Source organism: Anser anser, assembly GCF_964211835.1.
Source record: "Anser anser genome assembly, chromosome: 1".
NCBI lineage: Eukaryota > Metazoa > Chordata > Aves > Anseriformes > Anatidae > Anser > Anser anser.
The window spans coordinates 34,626,619-34,635,846 of record NC_139720.1 but is presented as its reverse complement, the minus strand read 5'-3'; the positions used below and the strand labels follow the sequence as shown (position 1 = coordinate 34,635,846).

The 9,228-nt window shown below is 37.4% G+C and overlaps 1 long non-coding RNA gene across 2 annotated transcripts in view; it reads right to left on the bottom strand.

Annotated features, from left to right (window-relative positions):
- Positions 1-5,294: 5,294 nt before the first annotated feature.
- Positions 5,295-9,228, bottom strand: part of LOC310888586 — a 34,281-nt gene continuing 30,347 nt past the window's right edge. Inside the window, exon 6 of one of the 2 annotated variants that reach the window (XR_014575949.1) lies at positions 5,295-6,741. This is a non-coding gene — a long non-coding RNA (uncharacterized lncRNA). The remainder of the gene's footprint in view (positions 6,742-9,228) is intronic. The other variant, XR_014575950.1, reaches the window with a different exon arrangement.

Genomic DNA, 9,228 nt, shown 5'->3' with positions numbered 1-9,228 from the left:
AGCAGTCTTCCAATACCTAAAGAGGGTCTACAGGAAAGCTGGGGGGGGATTCTTTGTCAGGGAGTATAGTGCTAGGACAAGGAGTAAGGCTTTAAGCTAAAAAAAGGGTAGATTTAGGTTAAATATAAGGAAGATTTCTTTACTGTGAGGGTGGTGAGGCACTGGCACAGGCTGCCCAGAGAAGCTGTGGATGCCCCATCCCTGGAAGTGTTCAGGGCCAGGCTGGATGGGGCTTTGGGGAACCTGGTCTGGTGGGAGGTATCCCTGACCATGGCAGAGAGGTTGGAACTAAATGGTCTTTAAGGTCCCTTCCAACCCAAACCATTCTGTGATTCTGTGATTCTATGTTAGCTTGGTGCTGGAGGCAGCAAGGTAAAAATCGTAGACTTCTCCAAATTGCATCTTTTCAAGACTATAAAGACAAGCTATAAAAGAGGCCCAGTTATAATACTTCAAACTGAACATATCCAGTACATTTAATCTTTTTCTGTCCTAAAGAAAAATTGCCCTCCAGAAATACTATTACATAAGAAATCATTCATTGTCTTACACAGTGTTTATTTTTTGCTTATTTTTGTGAAGGATTAAGCCTTTGTGATTGAAATTGCTGACACTAACTTGCACAGGTAGTTTGTTTGTTTATTAAATTAAAATAAAACACTTTTTTGTCAAGTAAGTAAAATGCTGGTACTTTTTATGTTTATGTTTACAGTTGAAAGATTGCAATGTTTCCAAAATAACTAGTAATACAAAAGTCAAATGTATTTTTTCTTTGTTTCAATTATAAAAACAATACATTTATTTCTTACCAGGTAAAAGGTCCATTAAACACCAGATAGAGTTTGCTACCTAATCAAAATTGTATAGCTGAGTAACAACAGCAAAATGATTGTGGGGATGGCATATTTGGTTTTCATCTTTGGTGTGCTGTTCCAAGGCATGTTATATATTGTTTTATTTTTCCAACTTTTGCTTATATTTGTTTGTACACAGAAATTCACAGCCTCTCTTTCTAAAATTCTACTATGCATTGCCTAGATTAATAATGAAAATCATTACCTTAGCAAAATGAAAGCTACTTAATTTACTTTCATTCCCTGACATACTTAGCAGTAGGAAGCATTTTTAAGTTCATAGCATTTTTCTGAACAGTTTGAGTGAATGTGAATGAAAAAGATACAGAAGCAAGTAAGAAGTAGAAGAAAAATGTATAGAAAAGTACCACTAAGGTCTTATGGCCTAATCTGCTGCCAGTGAGTGTGGCACAAATTGTGTCTTATAATTATTCACCAGCAGTTAACAAACTTGTAACAACTAACTTTCTGGGCACTGATTATAGAAGTTCCTTGACATAACAGTGGTATATGACTAGGTACGACATGTCAGTGGATGTTCTGGACTTCTTGTGTTCATGAGAGCACAAGAATTCCACTGTATTTGGAATTGGTGAGGCTACATGTGGAGTTCAGGCCCCTCAGTTTGAGAGACATGGACATACTGGAGAGAGTCCAGCACAGGGCCATGAGGATGATGAAGGGATTGGAGCACCTCTCATGTGAGGAAAGGCTGAGAGAGCTGGGTCTGTTCAGCCTGGAGAAGAAGAGGCTCAGATCTTATCAACGTCCACAAATACCTGAAGGGAGGATGCAAAGAAGACAGAACCAGGCTCTTTTCAGTGGTGCCCTGTGCCTGGACAAGAGGCAATGGGCACAAACTGAAACACAGGAGGTTCCCTCTGAGCATCAGGAAATACTTCTTTACTGTGTGGGTATGTGAGCACTGGCAGAGGTTGTCCAGAGAGGCTGTGGAGTCTCCTTCTCTAGAGATCTTCAGACGCAGCCTGGACGTGGTCCTGGATAACCCGCTCTGGGTGTCCCTGCTTGAGCAGGGGTTTGGACCAGATGACCTCCAGATCAACCAGCCTTGTGCTTTTGTGTTTCTGTGAATTCATACTAAAATATCAAGCCAGATTTTAATGATCCACTGAGACACTGTCATCTAGTGAGGCAAACACAATGGATGAACCACTGACATCTGTAGCTAGTCAAAAAAATTTCTTGATGAATCGAGTGATGACTCCAGCACTAGCAAAATTGTAAATGTACACTAGCAAAATGTAGATTGTGCATTTTTGTATCTAAAACCAGAAACTACCATTGCTGCAAAACTGATGAAAATGAAACTAATTAACAGACTCAGAGTTAAACCACTCCAAAATGACTGCATCATCACAGTTCTTCCTTCTCAGTACTGTTCCCTGTCATTATAGAGTCTAGATAAAGATGATCACAGATCTCATTAACTCCATTGCTAAATGAATCTTCACTTTTCCTCAAGATAATATTCCAGAGTCCCTGCTCATTTGCTTTTTATAGCTTTGAGATCCTATTGAAAAGAGGTCCTGGTATAGTCATACATGGGTTGAAGAATGCAAACGTAGTGATGTGAACTTCAACATCCTTTGTGACAGGAGAAAAAAAAAAAAGGCAGAAAACAGATGTATAAAATACCAAGGTTTTCATCTTCATGGAGTAAGGAATGCAGAAAGCACTGCAATGATTCCACATAGGATTTGTAGAAATTCTCATTTGGAATAAAGTATGATGGGATAAACTGCTGAATTATTTCCCCTGAGTTTCTCCCTGTTTCCTTGCCAACTACCATCTCTTGTCATTCCTGTATTACTTCATGTGAAGAACTGACATTTAATACTAATGAGCATAAGAAAAGGGAACAAGTTATCACCATGTGATTACCTATGTCTTTATGGACCATGACAAGATGCACTACAAACCATCAGCAACAAAGAACTACACTGTGAAAAGAGATCTGCTGTCTGAAATGGATCTCTTCTTTTATCACTAGTGCTCATTTGCTCATTTCATGTGAAGTGTACAGATAATCCGTTTTTATCATTTAGCACATTAGAAGTTCCTATACGGCTTTCATATTGCCTGTTCATGACAATAAAATGTCAGCTTAGGCAGTTTGGGTCCAATCTTTAAGGAATTTTCATAGAATCATAGAATGGCTTGGGTTGGAAGGGACCTTAAAGACCACTCAGTTCCAACCCCCCTGCCACAGGCAGGGATGCCACCCGCTAGATCAGGTTGCTCAGGGCCTCATCTAACCTGGCCTTGAACACCTCCACAGGTGGGGCATCTACAGCTTCTCTGGGCAACCTGTTCCAGTGCCTCACCACCCTCAGAGTGAAGAAAACTACCCTCTGAGTGACTTTTGAGTATGTGCAATCTGTATTCTAACAGGAGTTGTAGGTATTCACCGTTCCCCATCCCCGGCATCTCCATCAGTACTGGCAACAATTGGAGTCCCAATGCAGACAAGCTGTTTGTCTTTTTATCACCAATGTTTACTATACAGCATTAAACATATACAGCGAAGTAGAGTGGCTGCCAAGAGGTTTTGTATACTTTAGCTGAAGTCACCACCAGCAAGAGCAGAGCTGTGCTAGTGTTAGTGTAATGGTGAGAAATTCCACTAAAGGCCTCGTTGTGGACACACTGCTCCGTACCGTACCTCTGTTCAATAGATCATTCATGAGCACCCAGCCCCCCGTCCGGAGAGCAAGGAGAGTCGGGTCATGAGCAGGAAGGGATGGAAACAAGGCTGAGTTTCTTACTTGCAGCTCAGGCTCTCAGCTGGTTTATTGTTGTCATGGCTACAGGCTCCACATGCCTCCAGCCCCTGCTTTATGAAAAGAATGATGCAGTGTCTAGCCCTACAGCTGAATATATAAACCAAATTAGTCTACCATGCCTCTACCTGTTTTGTGGCTCACAATGAAAGAAGTAATATATCATGCAATCAGTCTTGTAACAGTTATATTCTGTAAACACTAAGTCACTACACCCAGACTTTTTTTATTTGCTCTTTAGAGCCCCTTCTCACTGTAATAAACTGCATATTTCAATAAGAAAGCTAATTCAGAAGAATCCTCTGTGAATTCTCAGAATTTCTGTAACATATAACTTTAAAAGTGCATTTCAAATCTCTTCTCACACACCATTTTTGCATAATTCCACTGAACAAGAAGCAGAAAGACATGATGAATGTCTTTTCCAGAGCTGCTGTGCCATGGTATTACTAGAATCAAACTATTCCTAATGTAAGTAAAGAAGAGTTATATAGTCCTGCAGGGAACCGTTAACTTTTCCTGAATAGAGTAAGAGCCTCATATGGTCTCAACTCTACTACCAGATTAAATAAACCTATAATGGCATTGGGGTAGCATTCTGAGGGAAGACGTGTCCTTTGATTCCGCTGTTGTCAGTGTCATTTGAAAGCAGGGGAAGGACAGAAATCTTAAAAATTCGGTCCCAAATGAAAGATAAATGTATATGATGGAGAAAATGTATCAGAAAAAAAGTGTGTGAATCTCAGTATACGATGATGTAGCCTGCATGCCAAGGGTTTGGAAGACAAGGTAGTAACGGGAAAAATAACTAGCATGAGGAGTAGGGAAAGTGTAAATTGGCTTTAATTTCCACCTCCTTACACATTCTTCCTTTTTTTCCCAGCTTGTAAATTCCAATAGTTTTGATTCTCTATAGGCTCATTTAGACTATGCCTGTCAGTAAGTGGAGGTGGGTGGTCTCATAGTTCATCATTTTACACTCTATGTTTAGCAGGATGAGCCTTATCCTCACTTACTTCCAAAATCCATTAAAACACTTTGGCAGTGTAGGCTGTAAATGACATTTATAGCCAAGGAAGCGTAAAGGGATCTCAGTGCAGATAAAGAACAGAAGAGAGTGTTATGTTTTTACAGATCTGTAATATTTCTTAAAAAATAAATAAAAACAGCTTTATTATCTATCAAGGAAGGAATAATGCAATGAAGCATAAATTGAAAGTAGTCCCACAAATTATATTCGCCTTGGCTACAGGAAATTGAATCTTCTGACTCATCAATATATTGCCAGAATTTCATGCTACACAAAGTTTCCCATGCTGATATTTTCTATTTCTTGCTGCTGTGGAGAGAATTGAAAATAAAGAAGCGTGTTCAAAATAATATACCTGTGTGTTGTAGAATAGTACTAAGTCTCATCAAGGCTGCTACATCCTCAGCAATCTCTCACTTGAAGGGTTTTAATGACTTGGCCATTTCAGAAAACATCAAGACTAAAAAAGCAAAGTAAAATCCAAAGATTTTCTTTCCTGTAATTATATAACTTTTTCAATTTCAAAAAAGTTTTTGCATTCTGCATTTCTACCACCTAGCTACAAAATGATATGAAAGAAAAAGATGGATTTGGTTTTCTGTTTACTTTTGAGAAGTTTGGTTACCAAAATTGTTTAGAATAAAGTAGCCACTCAAGGAAACACGTTTGACTAAGATTCTTTATGGCTGTGTGCACCTGCAGAATACTTGTTTTTTAAAAAAAGATGCCTACAGCAATGAAAGAAATTAGAAACCCAATGGGAAAATATCTGTTATTACCATGAGTTATATATAAGTATGTGTTTGAATAGGTATGGATGGATGTATATTGTATATGGATTATAGATACTGACACCTTTTGCAGCAATAAATTTAAATAAAATTAATTTTATTTCTGTATTTACTGAGCACATAATTTCATACTTTGCTTAGAGAGACACATTCATGTGATACATTCTTGATCTGTTACGTGTTCATTCCATCTTAGTTGGGAATATATAGAACTTTCTGTGTAGGCCTTAAAAGACAAGAAATACTGCATACATTTTAATCCATGCATTCATTTTTTATTTAAAAGTCACATTTAAATCTTTTTTACTCAAAATATATGGTATTGTGGAAAGTGTTTAATAAATATGGGCAAACTCTATATGTATGATACGGGGGAAAGAGTTTAATAAGTATAAACAAATTCAAAATGTATGGTATTGAGGAAGGGGCTTAATCAATGTGGGCAAACACAGCCTACTGACAAAAATCTTACCTGTAAGAGCTATGAATATTAATATTTTGGCTTTGGAGCAGGGAGTGTTTTAGATTCCTAAACAGGTAGTGAGCTTCCTGTTTAAGTTTTTCTTTTTTTGTATATATTTGTTGTTTTTTAAAAAAGATCCATTATTGTTTTTCCATGCCACAGATGAAGTGATAGTAAGAAATTCAGTAACATGTATTTAACAGCTAAATTTAATTTAAATAGGGGACTATAAAACTAAGTAACCAATGGGGGAAACAGATTGTATAAATATTATATGTTAGAGTTGCATAATGCAAATATATAATTCATGTGCCGTATGGGATGACATAATGTGAAAGCAGGATGGCTATTAAGTTGCTGACAGATTTAGTTTGTGTCCTAAAGAATGAATTAAAAAGTTCTTTGAAACTCTTAATATTACCAATATTTTCACAGCTTTCACATGCAGTGTATTACAATTTCTTCTTCCTTTTAATAAAATAATTGAGGTATCACATAAATACACAAGAAAAACACATTTCTAAGAGGGACTAGACATATAACTGCAAGACAGTCTGCAAGTTTTAAGACCAGTTGAGACCTTTATATCATGCATTCCAGCTTCCTGCATTTGCAACCCATTAAGTTTTACCCCGTTAGTTTATGCTAAGGCCAACAAACGGAGTTAAACAAAAACATTTTTACTTTTGAGAGCTGAAACAAGTGTGATCTCCCAGCAGTGAAAAGGAAAGATGCAGGTTCCACCAAGGCCTGAGGCTTCTGAACAGCAAGGAGCTCATTAAGTAAGGGATGTACAGATGATCTGATCGGGATGATTCATATCCCATGCCACAAAGGAAAGAAAATTACAAGTAAATAAACAACCTCTCCTCCTCAATAACAAACACAAAACCGTGAAACAGCAATAACAAAAACCAATAGGCCAATCTAGTCTGTAAAATCAGAATGTAGTACTGGTTCAAGTCAGGACAATCAGTTTGAGCTCTGACATATGGATGGACACCAGCATTGTCCAGCAAACTAGAAAGATTCCTTATACATTCTCTGAATTTTAATCTGACCTATCTTGCAGATTCAAACTAAAATGTGGCCTGACAAAGCAACTCAAAAATACAAGTAAAAAAAATGATGAATTTCCTCTTGCATATTACTGCCTGAAATACTGAAGCATGCTATGCTTGATCGTAATTATTGTCATGTGTTTTCTGTGGACAACGCCAACTGTATGTTCTCTTTTGACTGCTAGAAGAATGGAAAGAAGAAGGAAGTTCCCTGAAGTGCAAAATGAGATGTCAAGGCCAAAAGAACCATTGTGATCACCTCACTCCCCTAACCCCTCTGACTTTTCCTGACATAGATTTTCTTCAAGAAGTTTAACTTCTTGTCCTTAAAAACAAACTACAATCTTGTTCTAATGATTCCAAGTAATCTAGTGTCTGCAGCCTTTTTGCTGTAAGCTATTTCCATGTTTAACTACTGTTAGGAGGGCACCTTCCTTTGAAGTTCAGTTTGACTGAGCCTTACTTTGCTAATCCTTGTTACATTTTTCTTCTCTTTCAGTATCAAAGTTCTCCTCAGTATCACCTGAACACAGGGAATGTCTTCTATGAACTAAGAAGTTCACAGAAACTGTGCTCCTTTTAACTTATATTATAGACTTTATATTCTCAAGTTTCTCTTCAGGAGTGTTTGATATTTTTAATATATCTGCATTCTTCTAGATTCTGATAGCACTGATACACTAATCTAATATAACAGTGCTATACTAGAAGTAATATTGTTTGTCTGCTTCCACCTGGTACTCTCTCTTAAATAACCAAGAATCACATGGATCCTTTTTCGTCATAGTTTTTCATTAACAATTCACTCATACTGAGGGACATTAATTGCTCTGAATGCTCAATTCTTATGTGTTTCATTGCTTCCCAAGGCTGTTTCCTGTCCCGTTACGCTCATCTGCAATCTTGGTTCCCAAATACCCTCTATTGCATTTTGATACACAGAAAAGCTTTTGGCTGAAACACAAACATTTAAATTATACATAATTCTCTGTAATAGTAACTTGCCCTAGCTCCTCATTATTTTTCATCTTACAAACTCTTCTGCACCTACTGTTTACCATGAAAATTATGATTATCTTCTTGATAACCAAAATAATAAATAATAATGATAAATAATAATAATAAATAATAACGTAATAATAATAATAATAAATAATGCATGTCCTTTATACCAAGAGCTGATCCCTGCAATACCCACTACTTATTTCATTCAGTTAAATGATTTTGTGATAACCAAAGTTTGGATCCAATTGACTCCTTATTCTGTCTAAAATAATTCTAAAATCAATGTGTCAGTCAGAGTTCTACAAAGGCTTCTGTATTCAAAGTCAACCTTGGGTGAAAACACCCTAGATATTTACAATCTGAATCTGAATGTGTATCACCACCGACAGCCTGGAGTGATCTATAATTTCTGGTTCTGAATCATATTTGTACAAATCTAAAATAACTTCATAGACTTCAGTGACAAGTATGAGAATAGAATCTGGCACAAAGTATGTACATGGGCCTAGCTGTAACAATAAAACTTTGGGTAGAATACAGTCTAACCAATATTTCTGAAAATACACAGAGGGAAATACAGGCAAACATAATCAGGCCTGTCCAGATAGCAGTATAGTCTCATTAAGTGATACATTTGCATTTTCCAAAGAGACAAGTGGCAAGAAATAGGAAAAAGTAGGTAGGGACCCTATTTGGAGCCTAGTCTTAATAAACTGAATATCTACTGCAAACAGCATATTGGGGGCACCATCCAGCCTCTGCGTAATGTATGCTCAAAGCGTACACTCATGGGAGCAGGAGACTACAGTTTTTTTTCAGGCTGTTTATGTGGCATCTTGGACACATGCCAAAGAGATGATCAGGCCATGGAATGATCTGGCTCAGTGTTACTTCCAAGTGAACCAAGAAGCAGCTGAAATTGTGACAATCACAGCCTGAGCATCGGTTGTGAAACTCCACTCAGGTTCCTTCTCCATTTCCTTGAGTCTAAGTATCCCTATGGCTAGGAATTACAGTGAGTTCAAAAAAAAAAAACAAAAACAAAAAACAAAAACAAAACACAGCCTAAGCAGAGCCTAGAACTTCTTAGCCTTTCTGTGAGTGGTTTGATCTCTGCAGCATTTGCACTAATTCCTAGCAATTGGGTTAAGCAGTGGTGGCAGTAAGTGGACTAGATTTCTGTCTGGACCTTAGTTGGGCTGTATCTTGATATTTTAAGGAGA